Source organism: Pteropus alecto, unplaced genomic scaffold, assembly GCF_000325575.1.
Source record: "Pteropus alecto unplaced genomic scaffold, ASM32557v1 scaffold100, whole genome shotgun sequence".
In the NCBI taxonomy this organism is placed as follows: domain Eukaryota; kingdom Metazoa; phylum Chordata; class Mammalia; order Chiroptera; family Pteropodidae; genus Pteropus; species Pteropus alecto.
In genome coordinates this window covers 5,270,427-5,288,908 of record NW_006430723.1, presented here as the reverse complement: position 1 = coordinate 5,288,908, position 18,482 = coordinate 5,270,427, and the positions used below count along the sequence as shown (strand labels likewise).

The 18,482-nt window shown below is 35.5% G+C and overlaps 1 protein-coding gene across 6 annotated transcripts in view; it reads right to left on the bottom strand.

Moving 5' to 3' along the window:
* CTNNA2 (catenin alpha 2) overlaps window positions 1–18,482 on the bottom strand; it is a 988,991-nt gene that overhangs the window by 696,925 nt on the left and 273,584 nt on the right. The window lies entirely within an intron of this gene.

Genomic DNA, 18,482 nt, shown 5'->3' with positions numbered 1-18,482 from the left:
AGAGTAGTGGCGCTCACATAGGACAACTCTCAGAACAAAGGCACACCCTCCCAGCCTGTGGTGGTATCATACCTAATCAAATTGATTTTCAAGTTCAGGTTTTTGTACAGAGGGTAGTATAATGGCACTTCAGATACTGACCATTTGGTCATAAATACTGCTTCAAAGCCAATGAGTGCCACATAAATCCATATGGAGCTCTCAGATGGAGCTAATCAACTTGGGGTCCATAGCAGGCACCCCTGGAAGCAGCTCAGGAGATATCTGTAAGACTGGGGAAGGGTGAGAATAGAGAGAAATAGAGAGGAGGGGAGGGGAGAGGAGAGGAGAGGAGGGGAAGGGAGAAGAGAGGTGAGAAGAGAAGAGAGAAGACCTATCTTAGTAGATAAGACTCTGCAAATGGAAATCTCATGTTAAATTCTGAGATTTTTCCTAAGATAAATAGAAGATGATTTAATTCAATTTAATTAAAAGTAAAAACTCATTTTAAACACAGACAAATGATTTCATGTTATTAAAGACTGCACAGGAAAGGCAATCCAAAGTTGGCTATGACTTTAATGTGTTTTATATCCCTATAGTTTTAGGATTACTGAAGTAAAATGGAAATCTATATTACAGTGATAAGTTTATCAGGATAAAATTAGCTATTTTCCCAGGGAACTGCTTTTTCTATAATATTAAAATATTTAGCTAAGAAATAGAATGTGTATATAGGAGAGGGAAGGGAGCAATAAAGAGAAGATAACAGATCTGCCGTTTCTGTTATAGATATTCTTGTATTCAATCTCCTTTACTCGATTATAGACCTAAGCTCAGAACAGTGTTTCTATGGCAAAGCCGCTTGAGCTCCCCAAGCCACTTCCCTCTGTTGGAAAGAAGTAAAATTAACATCTTCGAATAATATTTATATAGTGCTTCTATATAAAGTATTGTTCTAAATGCTATACACACATATGTACAGATATATAAACTCATGGATTTAAAGTCACAAAGATCTAGGATCACATCTCGACTCCACCCCAACCATTACTAAATATGTGAGCCTGTCGATGATTCAATCTTTGTGTTTCGGTCTCCTCAACTGTAAAATGGGGGTGAAAATAATGTTAGCTGTCTTGTGGGTTACCATTAGGGTTAAAGATTAGAGATGATGCTTTCAAAGCACACAGCAGAAGGCCTCACTCATTTTTATCAACATCACTGACACTACTATCATTGCAATCCTCTCCACTACAACGAGAAGTATTGATGAACTTCTGGTTAAAGTTTAGGAGAGTAGTTTTTAGTTGATTCCACTCCTCATGTACACAATAATTTAGAAGCAATGAAACATTTTCCCAATAAAAATGCTTATTGCTTTAAGTCAGAACATAACCCCTGCCCCAGCCCCCAAATATGGTGCTAGTGCTTGGTTTTCAATCAGTGATCTTTCTGGTTTTATTCACTCCTGGAGGCATTAGGAAGGATAATTGTGCATAAGCTATCAATAATATCAACTCAAGCATGGAATGAAGCAGGATAGTAATAAATAGAAGAGAGGGACAACATCTCAGGCAAAGACATTTAGGAAGCAGATGATGAAGCAACGGCATAAACGGCATGAAGGAATGGAAAACTCAGAAAGTTGATAGTCCTAGATGCTGATGAGGATTTAACTTGTCCTGTCTTTGTACTCTTTCAGCAATGGCAGGCACTAGAATCAAATGATGGAGGCTAGAACTACAGTGAGAATGAAAATGAAAACAGTGCCAGCCACAGAGCAAATGTAATGAAATAACCAGAATAAGAGCAGATTAAGACATATGGAGCCAAGCAGGGAAGTTGCAATGTACCTACCACACGTCGTGGGTAGTTTACACTGTCAACATTTTTACTATAAAATAAAAACTGCTCCTTCTGAGAACTGAAAAATACGGTCAATTAAAAATAACTAAAAATAACATACCATTCCAATAACCAGATGACTATCTGGAAACAGCTGATGAGGTGTCTTCTAGAAAGTTCTCTAAGCCTGTATTTTTAACCAGTAGTTATCATATGCAATATCTATAACTGTATATTTTCTTTTGTCTAATTACACAGATTTTCCTTTGTCTAATTACATAAATTACTGCTCATATATTGAGTTAATGCTCTTGATATTTCCCCCATTACAGAATTCCTATAGAAGATGAGAGAAAAAGAGCAAAAAGTCCCCATCCTTTTAGCTAAGGTTTGTGCCCTTTACACAATGACCTACACCTGCCTCAAAACCTTTTCATGTATATTTTCCTCAAGGAACAAATCTTAAAGAATACAGAAAAAAAAAGAATATTGAGAAACAGATCCTATACAGCAATGCCAAAAATGCAATATATTTTAAGAGAAGAGAGCAAGATTAGTGAGGCATAATACCTGACCACAGCTTTGCAAAGCCTTGGCTAGTTCTGCTCCCTATGCTGTATATCCTCATTCAGCCACACACTTACGGGGCCCATGCAGGAATAAACATAACTGAATTTTAAAACCGTAATTGAGCAGACAGTGCACATCTTCTGAATGCTTTATCATTTTTTTTATTATGTTGTAGATTCTGTAAGGCAACGTTAAGCTTGAAAGCCACTTACTGCTATGGTTACCTAATTTTCAAAGCATGTGGGAAAATATCTTCTTTTGAGATAAAGCCAAGAGAAATGTTACATGAACAGTCAACGTAGAAAACACCGTGGAAGTTAACAATGTTATCAGAGGCAATCTTGACACATTACACGGTGCTTCTTGGTTCGGTTTTAGAAGACATAGGTGAGCGCTCCTTTGATAAGAATCATGCAAAACTGATTGATGTGTAGGAAAGAATGAATGGAGCAGGTGTTGATTTAGTTGACAGCCTCCGAACTAATTGCATTAGCAAACGCTGAAGTATTTGGAGGATGGTTCCAGCAGCAAGATAATGGTGCCAACAAGGTGATTCACAATTCTTTCCATTTGAAGATTCTATTAGGTTATGTCTATTTGGATATTTTATAGTATACTCTCTTATTTCATTCCTAATAAGTACAGTCCACTTTTATTTAGAGCTCACAGTGTACCAAGGTCTGTTCCAAGAGCTTTACACATTTTTAAGTCAATTACTGCTCAAGAGAACCCGATGAAGTAAATACTTATACTGTCACCATTTAATACCAAATGAGACAGAAAAGAGAAGCAAAGATTATTTACCTAAGGTCAAACAGCTGGTAAGTGGAGGGGCCAGAATTCAAAACCAACCTGGCTCTGGAGTCTATGCTTTTAACAACAGTGCTTTAGAAATATCTTTAAGTTCTGCTTAATGGATTAAAATTATTTGTTTACATATCTCTGTCTGGACCTATATTATGAGTTGAAGACTTGTATACTATTTTATTCAGTTTGCAGAATATTATAAAGAAGAAAGAAAGGTAGGAATGCAGGCAGGGAGAAAAAGATGGGAGGGAGGGAGGGAGGGAGGGAGGGAGGGAGGAAACTAAATAAAGATATTTCTCCAATTGTTCCCAGGCTCCACCACTCTCTATTGTCTCCTATCAGGGCTTATTTATGACCATCTGTCCTTATAGACATTTGAGTCTTCACTCCTTCCCAAGACTATGTAAGCTTGGTCAGAGTATGCACCATAATCGTAGTCTATTTATTTCTTTATTTCTAGTACCTAACATATATTTGACAAGGTACGTTCACTCAATAACTGTTAGGAGAAGCAAAGGAAGGCCTGCCTGGCACCTTACATTTTGAAACATAAAATTGATGCTAAAGTAAGGAAAAAGGAAAAAAGAAATCCTGAATGCTAAAAACTTCACAATAAAATAAAAATTTGAATATTTTCTGCCCCTTTTTTTTTAAATTGGACTTGTAATTTCGACAAGCAGTGGGGAAGCTGTAACATTTGAGAAGGCAGTTGCTTGTGGAAGTAGTAACTCCTCTTCTCTCCTTAGTTTTGCCCACATAGGCATTTGATATCAAGAGAAGAAAAGTCTTAAAACTTTTTTGGAAACAATCAAGAACTTGAGGGAGCAATGTATGCATTTCTCCCCAGGGTGGTTATGACTCAAACTCATGATTAGGAAAAAGGTCGACAATCAGAATTTTTCAGAGGTTCAGGATGATGAAATCATGTATTTTCTCAAGCAAAATCTGCATAAAGTAAGCTACCTCCTGCAGACCCTCTCATTTCTAGCACTTAATAGTTCATGTCTTTCGGTTACCGAAAAAAGCAAGGTAATTTGACCAAAATATGTGATATTCAGAAGAAAGCCTTATAGGCTTTTTCTTTTTAAAAAGCAAGTATCGTGCAAACCACATCAAAACCAAGTAAACATTATAAAATGAGAATGTTGCTTTTTCCTTTAGCATTTCACAAGGCATAGTGGGCTATGAGGACTCTTTATCTTTCTTCGTTTTTTCAAGGAGCTCTCTGAGCAAATAAGACATTACATGCAAAATGACAGAAGGCCAATGAGTCCTCTGTCTCTGAAGCGATTGTGAGACTGGAGAATTTCTAACCTGGGTGAGACCTCCTTCTGCATCATTCAACACCTCACTCTCATTTTACATATGAAGACACAGAAACTAAATGGAAAGTGACCTGCTGGAAATCAGGCAGCTGAGTGAGGCCAGCATCCCAGTCTCCTAACGTCCCAGTTAGGGGCTCTGTCCACTGCCTCAGAGTGGCTGGGAGACCAACAAAGCACATGTGAAACCAGCAAATGATAACTTCCTCCACACCTAACAAAATCCCAAAATAACCATATGGCCTGTTACAGCCCTGCCTCAGTGACTCAAGCATCTGCATCCTCATTTGGTCAGGCCCACTATTCTTTATCAAGGTGAGTAACTGAGTCTGTCCTAATGCAATTTTCTCCCTATCAAGATATGTTCAGTATGCGATAGTACTACAATTGTCAGTAACTGATGATTAAGTGTATTGAATGTTATGAGCTATTAAACATCGTTAGGGACAGTAATGCATCACCTTGCAGAAGGCACAGATCATTAAGCATATGGATTTTAATTATTTCAGCTGTAGCCTTTTCCTGAGTTGGGAGGAGAGGGTATAAGGTAATTTTGCATTGTCGTAGCCAGAAAAATTATCAAGCTGCAATATGGCATACTTCACGAATGAGATCTTTGCAAGGACCAGTTAAATGCAGCAAGAGCCACATTCCATAAAGAAGTGATAACTATCTTGGGCTAGAATGCAGGGGAGTACCATAAACCTGCAAATGTTAAACAGTGAAATGCTAAGCTTAAGAGAATAACGCCTACAGAGGATCAATATAGAACCCAATATGACTTTTGTTTTTATAAAACTAAGAGAAAAAATGATGAACATGTAAATTTCATTCTGTAATAAGTGTTTCTGAAATAAGTATATGTATGAAATATCTAATTAAAGAAAGCCTATTGTAAGTTAGTTTGTAAAGCAAATAAGCGCCCAATAAATTATCTTTTGTATAAATCCAAAATTTCAATAACCTTATATATATAAAGTCTCTCTATAAAAAACATACTTCTGACTTATTTATAATCATGTCAATCAATGTTTATATTGATCAGTATCTTTATTCCCCAATAGCCATGAGCACAAATCCAAACCCGCTGAAGTGTCAATAAACTGATATAATACTTGATAGTTGAAATGTGATTTCTAAAGCCTTTTAATGTAATGAAGAAGGAAACAATGTCACAGCTGGCATCCAGACTGAACAGCAGAGATAGTATGATCATCGAATACGCTAGCACCTAATTCTGAATGGAAGAGGCAGGCTCAACATACACTTTGGTTTTCTCTTGCTAATTAAGATATGATGTACGAAAATGCACAGGAGGGAGGTGGTGGTGTGGATATAATGTCCAAATTCCAGAATTTAATAATACCTTGCTTGGAGGGCAGCCTAAATCCACATGTGACCTCTCTAGCACAGAAACCCTCAGCCTCCTTAAGAAGTCATTTCAATGTGAGATAGTTCTAATTGTTAATTTTTTTCCCTCAACTGTTTGGTCTTTGATATGCTCTTCTGAACCACATATAAAAATCTAATCCCCTCTTCAACAGGGTGGAGCTAGAGAGAATTTTTTTTCACTGTCCTTTAAGGAGAAGGGAAATGTCAAAACATTTATCAGCCATTGCCCAAGGACTAACGCTACATCTGGATTACAAAAAAGATGACTAACAAAAAGAAATGAACAACTCCTCCCAGGTTTCCAAATGGTAAATACCTACTAACTAGTCATTCAAGTCGACATGACTTATTTACTTTTACAGGATCTTCTACGTAAATTAAAAGTGTCAGTATGAAAGGTGTTGCCCAATCAGCTTTGGAAGAGACAAATCTGGTTTCCGGCATGTTGCAAAAGCAACTGGTAAAATAGATAACACTTGATAACAAGTCACTCTGATCTATTTCAGGATCTACATCACTACATATATTTGAAAGATATTAAAAGTGGAGTCCAATTCCTCAGTTTCAAAGGGGAGAAGACAAGTATCAAGAACCTTATATGGCCTGTTCAAGGTCATATGGCCAGCTACAGGCAGAGGCCAGGCCAGAAGCTGGGCCTGTTGACTCTGAGCTTTACTTGATACAATTTACCACTATAGTTAATTTCTTTAGAAACCTTCTGTTTTTAGATACAGCTTCACAAATTCACAACTGACTGTCCCCAAGTTAGTCCATATAATTTAAGCCTTTTTATAGTAGTTTGGATGTCTTGATATTATGCTTATGTACAAATATATTTGTAAGTTCCAGGGTATTTCAAAATTGTCATTAGTACAACTAAATAATACTTGAATCATTGATTTCATATTCGCTAACATATAAACGCAAAGAAAAGCAAACAGGCAATGTAAAAAAGGCGCATCATATAATTTGCATCTTATAGGCTGCAGATAAACTATGCAAGAAATTGCTATACTGTAAAACAGAATGTCAACTTTTTCTAAAGTAGTCTTTGACCAAAGGAAAACACAGGAACAATTCTCATAATGAGAAAAGTTGGTTAAGGATAGAAAACTCTTCTATACATTACAAAGCTAGAAACAAAACAAAAAATATTCTGAGTAACTGGGATTATAAACATGGTAAAAGGTGCTGTAAAATTACAGCTCAATTAAGTTATATTTTAAAATATAGCATGGTGACAACTGATTTTCTTTACTGGTTTAAGGGTGAAAAAGCCCAAATGATCAGATTCTAAGATTTCAATGACATAATCTGCTTTAATTTCTAAACTGCCATTGATTCTTTTAGTCATTATCACAGAGAAATGGCAGTTTCTTAAATGTGATTATAACCATGAGTCTTCTACACTGAACTGGCAGGAGGCACCCGTGTCACCATATTCTGGTTCCTATTTTTAAGAAGGCTCAAAGAAGGGACCATATCTAAATCAACATTAGTATATCATTTGTAAAAAAACACAGCTAACAAAAATGTATTTGCTCAGAGGGAGGATGTGGCAATAGACAATGAACAAAATTGATTTAAGGTAATTCAAAACCTTAAATCCAAAATGACAAAATGACAAAGTGTGCTAATCAACGCTTTTTTCACTTCTTTGATCAGCAGCTTGTCACTAGGCTCATGATGGATCTCAGATAGCTTTCTCTCTTTCCAACTCAAAACTACATTTTTAAAATAAAGGAAATAAGGTTATTACAAATATCAACCCTGAAAGGAAAAAAAAAAAAAAGCTTCAGCAGAATGCCATGTAGCCTTAAGGGAGAAGGAAATCTGAGGGGTAAGAAATAGGAGAGTTACAGTCCTATCTTCCCTGTATAACCATATCTATAAATGTGTGTATGTGTGCAAAGTATATTGAGTCATATACCATTTTTCTCATTTATTATGTACTTTCTATGTGGTAGACACTTTCTAGGTTCTAAATATTCAAGATTAAGCCATGATCCTTGCCCTCTACTTATGTGCAACCTGATCTTTCTGAAAGACTCACTAATAGGGATCATGCAGAACAGGGGTCTCCAATCCCTGGGCCACACACCAGTACGGGTCCGTGGCCTGTTAGGAACTGGGCCACACAGAAGGAAGTGAGCAGCAGGCAAACGAGCAAAGCTTCGTCTGTATTTGCAGCCGCTCCCCAGCATTAGCATCATTGCGTCAGCTCCACCTCAGATGATCAGGCATTACATTCTCAGAAGAGCACTGGTCCCTGGTGCCAAAAAGGTTGGGGACCACCAATCTAGAACATGTATAGAGAAGTGTCCATTGAGTAAGCAGCTGAAATTAAGAAGCTGAATTTTAGATACTTAGGAATCATAAGTATGTAGGGGGTGCTTAGCTATAGCACTAAGAACGGCCAAAAAGTATTTGTGTGTATATCTATATTTATCTACACTTGTATCTATATATCTATACCTATCTATATCATCTCTGTATATCTATATCTATCTACCAATCAATAGACATAAAAAAGAGATTAAGATTTTCTTTTCTATTTTATTCCTCCAATGGGTAACTTTTAGTCATGACTCTGAGAGATGACAAAAACCAGCTATACACTGCCACCATCCTCTCCCCAACTATTTGGTAGATTGATAAAAGACAAGTACAGATGAGAATGTCTCAAATATACTCTTCACCATTAATAGTGCCTTGGCCCCATATTCAGTAGGTCTGGGTCAACGGTGAGATTTTGGGGTCTCTCTAACTTCTTAACATAAAGTCTTAAATGAAAAGTGGGCTTGAGGTACCTAGGACCCCTTTCCGTGGGCTGATTCAGTTTTCTATAAGATTTCCAAAGGAAAGAAACCCCATTTTATCACACCAGTTTCAGGAAATTGGAGGAAAGTATAGAGAAATGAAAGAATGAAGAAAGTCAGTGAATTTTATTTCATCTTTTCTCTTCTTTGTATATGTAAAAAGAAAACCTCTGAAAAAAATAATAATAATGTAGAGTATTCAAAATGTCAGAAAACAGGACAAAATTATTTTTAAAAGTATGCTAGTTATATTTTCAAATAATAAGCTCAAATATTCTTCTTCAACCTCAACATCATATCTTATAAAGAATAATTTAAAGCGAGAATCAAATGGTTAAACTGAAAAAAAGTCAGAAAAATACTCTTTTCTCTATATTTCTGGACTTTTTGGACACTTTTTGGTCAGTTAGACCCATTCTCAGATTTTATTGTCAGCCTCAGAGTCTTTTTGCCTCTTGTAGGCTGCTCCCAAACAAAGGGGAGCATCTTATCGTTTATTCCCTTTAAATTAAAAGTGGAAAAATAACAATAAATGATTTGAAAATTGCTCTATGTGCACTTGCCACTGAAGGTAAGTGTCCAGTCCCTTAGTCAACATATTATCTGCTACAAATTAATAAAGTCACATTGAAGGTATTAATTTAACCTCCCATATAGGTCTGCCTATAAAGACTATTCTGATAGTGCTAATGTGAGTATTCTACTCTGTATGCACCATAATAAGGATTCATAAACATGGATTTTTAAAACGAATATACATGGTTGTTTAAGTCTTGTATCACTTACATATTATGGAGAGGGAGTAACTGAACAGCAATTGCCCTGGGGCACTGCTGGGAGCTATCTGATTGTGGTTAAGTATGGGAACTAGTTTTGAATGAAGGGGAGTTTATATTCAATTTCTACCCTTAATGGTAAGTGGTTCTACTCTGTGTGGATCTCTTCAATGTAATTAATGTTACCTTTTCTAGTTACCTTTAGCTCACCTCCTTCTTCCCCAGAGACTGAGAACAGATGACTAAATGATCTCAAGAACCCCTTCCAATTTTGGATAACACAATGCAAAAAACAATTAACAGCTTTATTTATAAAATGCTTACTATGTACCAGACAGAATGCTAAGTACTTTATATATATGATCTTATAGTGAAATAGACAACATTAGATCCCTTTCAAAGATAAAAGAAACTATGGCTTAGTTCAGAAAGGCTTACTGATTTGTCTAAGGCCAGCTTCAACTCTAGGATTTGAATCTAAGGCTGCTGCACTTAAAAGTCTGTGATCTTAGTTACCTTTAAGTTCTAAGCCAAGGGTCTATTGGTAGAAAAACCTAAAACACAATATAGCAATGAAGATGATAATGATGATGATAGTGATTATAGCTAATCTTTTAAATTGAATTTATTGGGGTGACATCGGTTAATAAAATTATATAGGTTTCAAGTGTGCAATTCAGTAATAATACATCATTTGTATATTATATTGTGTTCACCACCCAAAGTGAAATTTCCTTCCATCACGATATATTTGACCCCATTTATCCTTATCTACTTCTCTCCCTCCCCACTTTCCCAGTGGTAACCACTAAACTATTGTCCATATCCATGAGACTATGTTTGTTTGTCTTGCTCATTTGTTACTTTCAGTTTCATATCCCACATATGAGTGAGATCATATGGTTCTTCACTTTTTCTGTCTGACTCATTTTGCTTAGCATGATAATCTCAAGATCCATCCATGTTGTCGCTAATGGCTGTATTTTACCTTTTCTCATGGCTGAGTAATATTCCATTGTATATGTGTACTACACCTTCTTTATAAAATCATCTTATCGAAGGGCCTTTCCATTGTTTCCATGTCTTGGCCACAATAAATAATGCTGCGATGAACATCGGGGTGCATACATCTTTACAAATAAATGTTTTCAATTTTTTGGGGTACTCAGAAGAGGACTGCTAGGTCATATGACAATTCTATTTTTAATTTTTTGAGAAACCTCCATAATGTTTTCATAGCGGTTATACCAATTTACATTCCCACCAGCAGTGTATGAGGGTTCCTTTGTTCCCACAACCTCTCCAACACTTGTAATTACTTGTCCTGTTGATGACAGGCATTCTAACAGGTGTGAGGTGATATCTCATTGTAGTTTTGATTTGCATTTTCCTAAAAGCTAGTGAAGTTGAGCATCTTTCCATATGCCTCTTGGCCACTTGTATGTCTTCTTGGGAGAAGTTTGCCCAGTGGTGGTTGTATCCTAACCCTTCCCTGCTATTACATCTGCTAGGACCCCAATGAGCACCATACTGCATCCGTGGCTTCCTTCTCCATTCTTCCCCCACTTCCCATCTCCACTAAATGCCCCAATGTGCCCACCTTCAGATGTCTCAATGTGCTGGTCCCTCAGAGGTGTTTATGTGTTGAACAGGGAATCCTTTATTGAATCACAGCTCTCCAGCTTGTCGTAACTTCAAGGGGAGAGACCTGAAGATGCCCTCATGCCACCATGCTGCTGATGTCATATCAGTATTTTACACAGTCCTCGCCACTTCTAAAGCCATTATTCTAATGAAAACTTTTAGCATACTACTCAAGACCTAACAAAAGTGCCCAGTCAGTATCTCAGATTCTAGGCTTATCCTCTTTCTATCCATCCCATGCTCAACAGCAAAAAAATTGTCAGCTTAGTCAGATCATGAGAATCAAGGCCTATAATGATCATTAATCAGAGTATGTTCTTACATTAAATCAAGAACTCTAATATACAGTTTTAAAGAATTTTACCAATTACACCTCCTTCTCTGTTATTCAGACAGCCTCTTAGGGCTTTAGTTTATATTATACTTTGGCATGCAAAACGTTCTAGCTTTTACCAAAGCATAACACTCTTCTTTCTGCCTCCAAACTCCTACTCTGCTTTCTCTAACCATCACCACCCCTAGTCTTTTTTTTTTTTTTTTGATGGTCTATATAAGCTTCATTGAGCTAAGCTGTTTTTGCATTTCCCTTAGCTGTAGAAAACTGGGTTACATAATTCTTGCTATTCCAAATAATACTAAGTCTTTCAAATCCTCAATGAAATATTAAACTGAGATCAATGACTATACTTTTCTAATATTTAATGCATTTTTTACATCTAGTCTTTTAAAAATATTTTTATTTACTGAATATAACTCTATTAAATAGAATCCCTCTTTTTTTTTTTTTTTTTTCATTTTATTCTGGATAGCAGAGAAAGGACCAATAAATACAGATGGACTTGGTCCAGTATTATCATAATAAATATTCACACTCTGCCCTAAGCACAAACAGAATAACATCTTGCATCACATTATTCTTTTTTGTTTAAACTTGGCAACTCTCTAAAAATAAAATCATCCACCTATGCAAATTACAAAGTCTGAATAATAAAGCATAAATATTTTGGAAGAGCTTGGTTACTTTCCCATAGACTAAAACTGCATTTTCAAATACTGTTTTTTAAAACACATCTTTCCACTTTCTAATAATAAATTATGAAGGACGAATGTTTGAGGACTGGAGAGGTAAGAAGATAATGAACAGGTTAGGAGAGGAGAAAGAAAGTCTTCCCCTAATATACCTCCAGATATACTTAAAATAAAATTACAAAATGCATCTCCAACCTATATCCCTATGCCATCAACTTCATCATTGGTAAAGGGTGTTATGTGTTGAATCGTGTCCCCCTCCCAAAGGTATGTTAAAGTCTTAACCTCAGTACCCAGTATTACAACTTTATTTAGAATGGGAGACTGTGTAGATGTAACCAACTTAGGATGAGGTCATATCGAATTAGGGTGTACCTGGATCCAATTTGACTGGTGTCCTTATGAGAAGGAGAGACCAGATATACATACCCAAGAGGAGAACGCCATATGAGGACAGCGGGAGAAACTGAAGTACCGAAGCTGCAAGTCAAGGAGCACCAAATATTGCCAGCGAACCACCAGAAAGCTATGAAGGAACAAGGAAGGATTCTCCCCTCCAGGTTTCAGAGGGACCATAGCCTTGACAACAACTTAATTTTGTACATCTATTCTCCAGAACTGTGAGTGAATAAATTTCTGTTGACTGAAGACGCGCAGTTTGTGGTACTTTACCTTATTACAGCAGTCCCAGGAAACTGAGAAAAGGAGACATGTGTCCTCCCTCTGTGAGAAATATTGCATTTTATAAACTTTTTAGTATATTCTGTAGCTGAGCTTTGGTTGTTAGATCACTGAAAAATTACTCAGCCACCAAGATGACACACAAGAGTTTGAGCAGAAGTCATTAAAATTAATACTCACAATAAAATTTAGTCATCCAGGTACCAGCCTACCGGAATCTCAAGTTTCATTAATGACTGCTGACCCAAAAGTAAGCTGGGCTACAATGTAACCAATTTAAGGAGGGAAAATCAGCCTTCCTAAGTGCCAAGTAAAAGAGACATATTGCCAAGAGGATCGGATGCTCCGAAGATTAAACCCAACGGGCTTTGAATGGCTGCCATGCTCTGATTGACAGGAACTGTCTGTGAAAGTCATCCCTTCCGTGTAAGGCTGGGAAGTGAGCCAGAAGTGGCAGGAGGCAGAAGAAACAAAAAAAACTGGATATCTGCAATGGCAGCAATTAAAAATGATGCTGGGGTAGTGAGCAGCAGACATTGCACTATGTGAGTCAAGATGAGAGTCGAAGATGAAAAAAGGCAGTTCTGTAGCATGGAAGGTATCATGTATCCTTTAGGTCTCACCTGTAATCACCTCATTTTCCCTGGGACACAAAGAAGCTTGGCAGCACAGATCGGCAAATACATTGCCAGAAAGCTAGTAAAATCTCAGTTGTCCATATGAGCAAGCCAAGCTAGGGGGATATCAAATATCCAGTAGCTCACTATAGCCAGCAACTCTGGTAGCCACCCTAAAGAAGATTTAAAAGTGAGTGAAATGTTTGGTAATTTTCCTGCCTATGTTCACCGATTGATTCTATCTACAAATTTTATTGCTTTTCTAAACATAAAATTATATTTGAAATCTGATTTTAAAACAAACAAATCCATCAATGGATTTAGTATGTAAGACTTTTAAACAAATAACTTAAAAGATAGAATTGTTACTGTCATTTTGTTTAGAATTCCAGGAAATGTCAAACAGTACAAAGTTCTTTATAAACAGAACATGGCCTAATTTAATGTTCGTAACTCATCTTTAATATTTCACTGATAACACCACTAATATTTGTTGAATGATATTCTTACTGAGAATCCATTATATGTCAGGCACTATTCTAGGTGTTAATGATAGTGTTAACAAAACTTAATGTATGTCTGTGTCCAAAAACCCTGAGGCCTGATAAATACTTAATCAAAGTTTTCCCTGAGTCCATTGGGAAAACGTAAATGACAAATAATATTGAAAAGAGTGTCAAGTCAAGGTAGATGATTGTAATGTGACCAAGTGACGATTTTCTAAAGATAAGAAATATAACTTAGAAAGGAGGGTTTCTCCAGCATTTGCATCACTGTCCAGGAAATATAATACACCCAATGTATTCTACTCACAGCCCATCTAAATGAAGAAAAAAAAAAAGATCTAAAAGTTAATTCCTGTCAGTCACTGTCCCAGGAAAACAAATTCCAAAGTAACTACCAGAACTATATTAGCTATTTTTTAGATACGCAACCAAACAAGTACATCATGATAGCTCATATTTATGATGATGTCCCTGAGGCATTAAAAATGTTTAAAATACAAATAAACAATATAAAATTCTTGATCATAATAGCCATTTAAAAATAAAACAGAAAAATTATAAATCTCTGGGAATGAAACTAACAAAATGATAATGACTTACATGGAGAAAATTATAAAACTATCAAAATACATAAAACAAAACATGATGAAATGAAGAAATATATACTAATGATAATTAAGACTCAATATTTAAAGATAAAAATTCTTTGCAAATTGATCTATAAATTTAATATAACCATAATCAAACTCCCAATAAAGTTCTCACGTAGAGAAATTAACAAGATGATACTAAAATTCAGATTGAGGAACAAAGGCCAAAAAGAATATACGAGATGATTTTGAAGAACAACAAAAAAGGGATGAGGTCTTGCCCTGCCTGATATCAATATTTATTAATAAGCTATAGTAATTAAGTCAAAGTAGTGTGCCAGCAGAGACTGACAGAATAGGATGAAATGCCTTGCAACGCCCAACTTATAATATGCAAATAATACATAAGACAAATGGAAGATGGATAAACTGTTCAAATGGTGCTATTGACTATAACTAGGGAAAATAATAAAACTAGATCTTAATTCACAAAATAAAAATCAAAGATAAAGGCAAGCGTAAAAGCAAAACTTTTAGACATTTTGAAAAATATTCAAGAATACATATTTACAATACTGAGATAGGAATTAATTGCTTAAATGGGACAATCAAAACACTCAACGAAGATCAATAAAATTAATTACATTATTATTTTTAAAAGCTTAATATAAAAAATAAGCATGAACAACTTAAAAATATTAGTTACAGCCCAGGAGTAAATATTTGCCAAAAAATACATGAAATACAAAGTTTGAGTATTCAAAATATAAGTCTAGCTATTTTAGATGAAGAACAAACAACCCAATGGAAAAGCAGGCAAAGAAAATGAAAGATAGCAAGTCCAAATGGCTGATAAATATACGAAAAGCCTGACAATCGAGGAAATAGAAATTAAAGTAATAGTAAGATATGATTTTGTACTCATAAGATTGGGAAAAAAACTGATAAAATTAATCAAGGATGTTGGAAACAGGAAATCCTGTATAAAACTAGGAGGAGTATAAATTGTTACATATTGGAAACACTCCAAATGCCCAACGATGATAAAATAGTTAATTTGTGTACCCAATGGAAAATAAAGTAATTACAAAAAAATAAACTAGGTTCGTTTAGTTAAGTTAGAAAAATGCAACTTAGTAAATGATATTTCCAGGATAATGCTACTAATGTAAATATTAAAGAAATTCCAAGTAATAACATAAATTATTTATGAATGGACATACATATGGCAAGAGGAAATCAAACGATTCTTTATGGCAAGACTGCTAATTGATAGAAGTCAGAAAGAGAAATAGATCTCTTCCAAGAATATCTATTTATATTGTTTTATTGGTTCATACTTGGCAATAAAAATATGAAACAGTGTGCATCGATTTGAGAACACTGGTTTTCTGTGTACCACGCAATGAAGACTAAGAAATCAAAACGTAATAAATGGAAAGATTTTCCTCATCGGTCCTCTGGGATGGCTACAATCCCACTGTTTCGTGAAGAATGTATTGTCTGGAAGAAGCAACAATTACTGGAATGAGTTCTTAACTGACAATTTTCACTAAAATTCAGTCTCTCTGAAAAGAGAGAGGAGTGCTGAGAGCATTGCTTTTGATTAGGCAAAGAGTCTGACAAAGGTAGGCATTCTTGTGCAGTTATGGAAAAGAAGAAAGGCATTGAGTTCCTGGGGCTCGGTCCCAAAGGGAACTGAGGGCAACGACACTGGAAGACAAACTTTTTCTGCTTCACTATTTGGCCTCAGGCCAGTGTATCTTTTTAAGGTAGCTCTATTTGCAGGTACAGCATTAAAAATCTATTGAGATCCATGGAATTGGTTCTACATATCAAGCTTTTGAGTAAATTTTCAAAATTTGATGCCAGAAGAGAATCCAGGTAAATCACATATCCTAGATTCTTCATTAATGGTTTGTGTTTGGTGAGCTTTCTAATTTATACATAGTATGTTTACAAAATTGCCTTTCCTAAGAGCTTAATGTTGGCTTACATTTAAATTAGTTTCATTTCCTGAGAACAAAAGAAGTAAAAAAGCATTACAGTTATATTCTGTTCTAATTATAATCAGGAGCAATAGAAGACAAAATAAGATTTAAAATTTAAAAGAACAGTAAAAAAACAATGGTTTCTGAAGAATTGGCCGGATATCCTTGTTGACACTCCCACAGCTGATACTGGCTCTGTTGAAAAATAACCACCTCGAGGCCTTGTGCAGGGCACAAGAAGCCTTCAACAAATGCTCATCCCATTTAATATTCATTGAATTCAGGAATGCATATACTGTGACTGAATGCTGAAATGAAATCAGCCTTGGACAGGCCTGCTTTTGTTTGGACGCATATGAAAACAAAGCACCCATGCTCGGTCTCTCTCAAGGTCTCTTCTAGCAAAATGAAACATGATATGACTAGCGACTGAACTATCTATATAAAGATAATGGCCAGAAACTGCATGCCAGAAAACTGCCAAGTTCGTGGAAGAGAAAAAAAGACAATGTTAATGAAATAGGAGAAATATTTATGAGAGAAAGCATATTGGTCACCATAGAGATAACTTCCTTAGGTGAAGTTAAGGAAAAAGTATAGTGGCAAATTGTTAATGTGACAAATTTGCCATGTGACTTAATAAATGCTTTATTAAAATCAGAGAGGCCTAGATACAAGTCAGAACATTCACCATAGGGGAGTAATCAAGTATTGTTTCAGATAATAGCTATGGCACACTCTCAAGTTCCCTAGGTGGTGTTTGAGTGTTTCCTTTCACACTTTGTTGCATACTGAATGTGGCCACAGGCGAAGTGGCAGTCCATTTTAGAAATGCGCCAAGAGTGATAAATGAGACTGAATTTGGGAGTGCATCACAGAACTAGCAAGCACAGGACCAAACTGGAAAGCCTGATCATGAAAATGACTTCAGGGACTTTATTGTAGAGCCGAAACTTGAGAAGAAGCCAAACGCTTTCAGGAATGAATGAACTACGATTTGATTTCATATGCCTGAGAAGATTATTGGCGAAAATTGAAAATGTCAAATATCAAGAAGAAGGCAAAATCAAACAAAATACAGAAACCGTAATATGTGTAAGGAATTAGAGGTCACAATAAGTAAATAGAGAATGAAAAGAAATACTAGAATGTGATTGTTTTTTTTTTTCATTGAAGGGGAAAAGACTGAAATTGCTCTGGTAATGTTTTTTAAAAAATATGTACTCTTAGTGAATAAACACTGAGAACAAAAGAATCCAACTAATAAAATGATGATAGGAATTAGAAATGAGGCATGAGGAAACAGCTGAATTACCAATTACCTTGCAGTAACCTTTATAGAGGAAAAGTAGAAGTGCTACCCAAATGAGTTATATTTCCCATTATGATTTTGGAGTCCAATTGTATTTAAAAATGTGGGAAAGATTCAATGCTTCTTAAGCTATGTAAAACAACACAAGACAGAAAAATATTTTATGTATCTAAAAACAAAACAAAACAAAAAAGAGGTCTGAAAATTAATTCTAGACTGTTAGCATTAAGGAGCTGAACAATGAATGCAAGGCCCTAAAATAAAAACATTCTAAATATGATTATACTGAAAAGTGACTTAAGGGGAAAATGAAAAAAAATTATACATAACTATGACGTGCTTCAAGGAGAAAAATAGATATTTTCCTTATTTTTCTTATTCCCAAATTTAATATCTTTTAGTCTAACGACTAAAACCGAAGTTTAATAGATCTTTTGAAATCTAATTTACTTGAGAAACTTAAAATTTATTTATAAGAAGAAAACAAATTATTTTTCTTTAAAATGAGTAAGCATAGCATAGTAATTTGGCCTGTTAGGTTCATATCGACCAAAAAGACAGAGTGATTTATGGTTTTCAAAATTATGCATTTAAAAGAG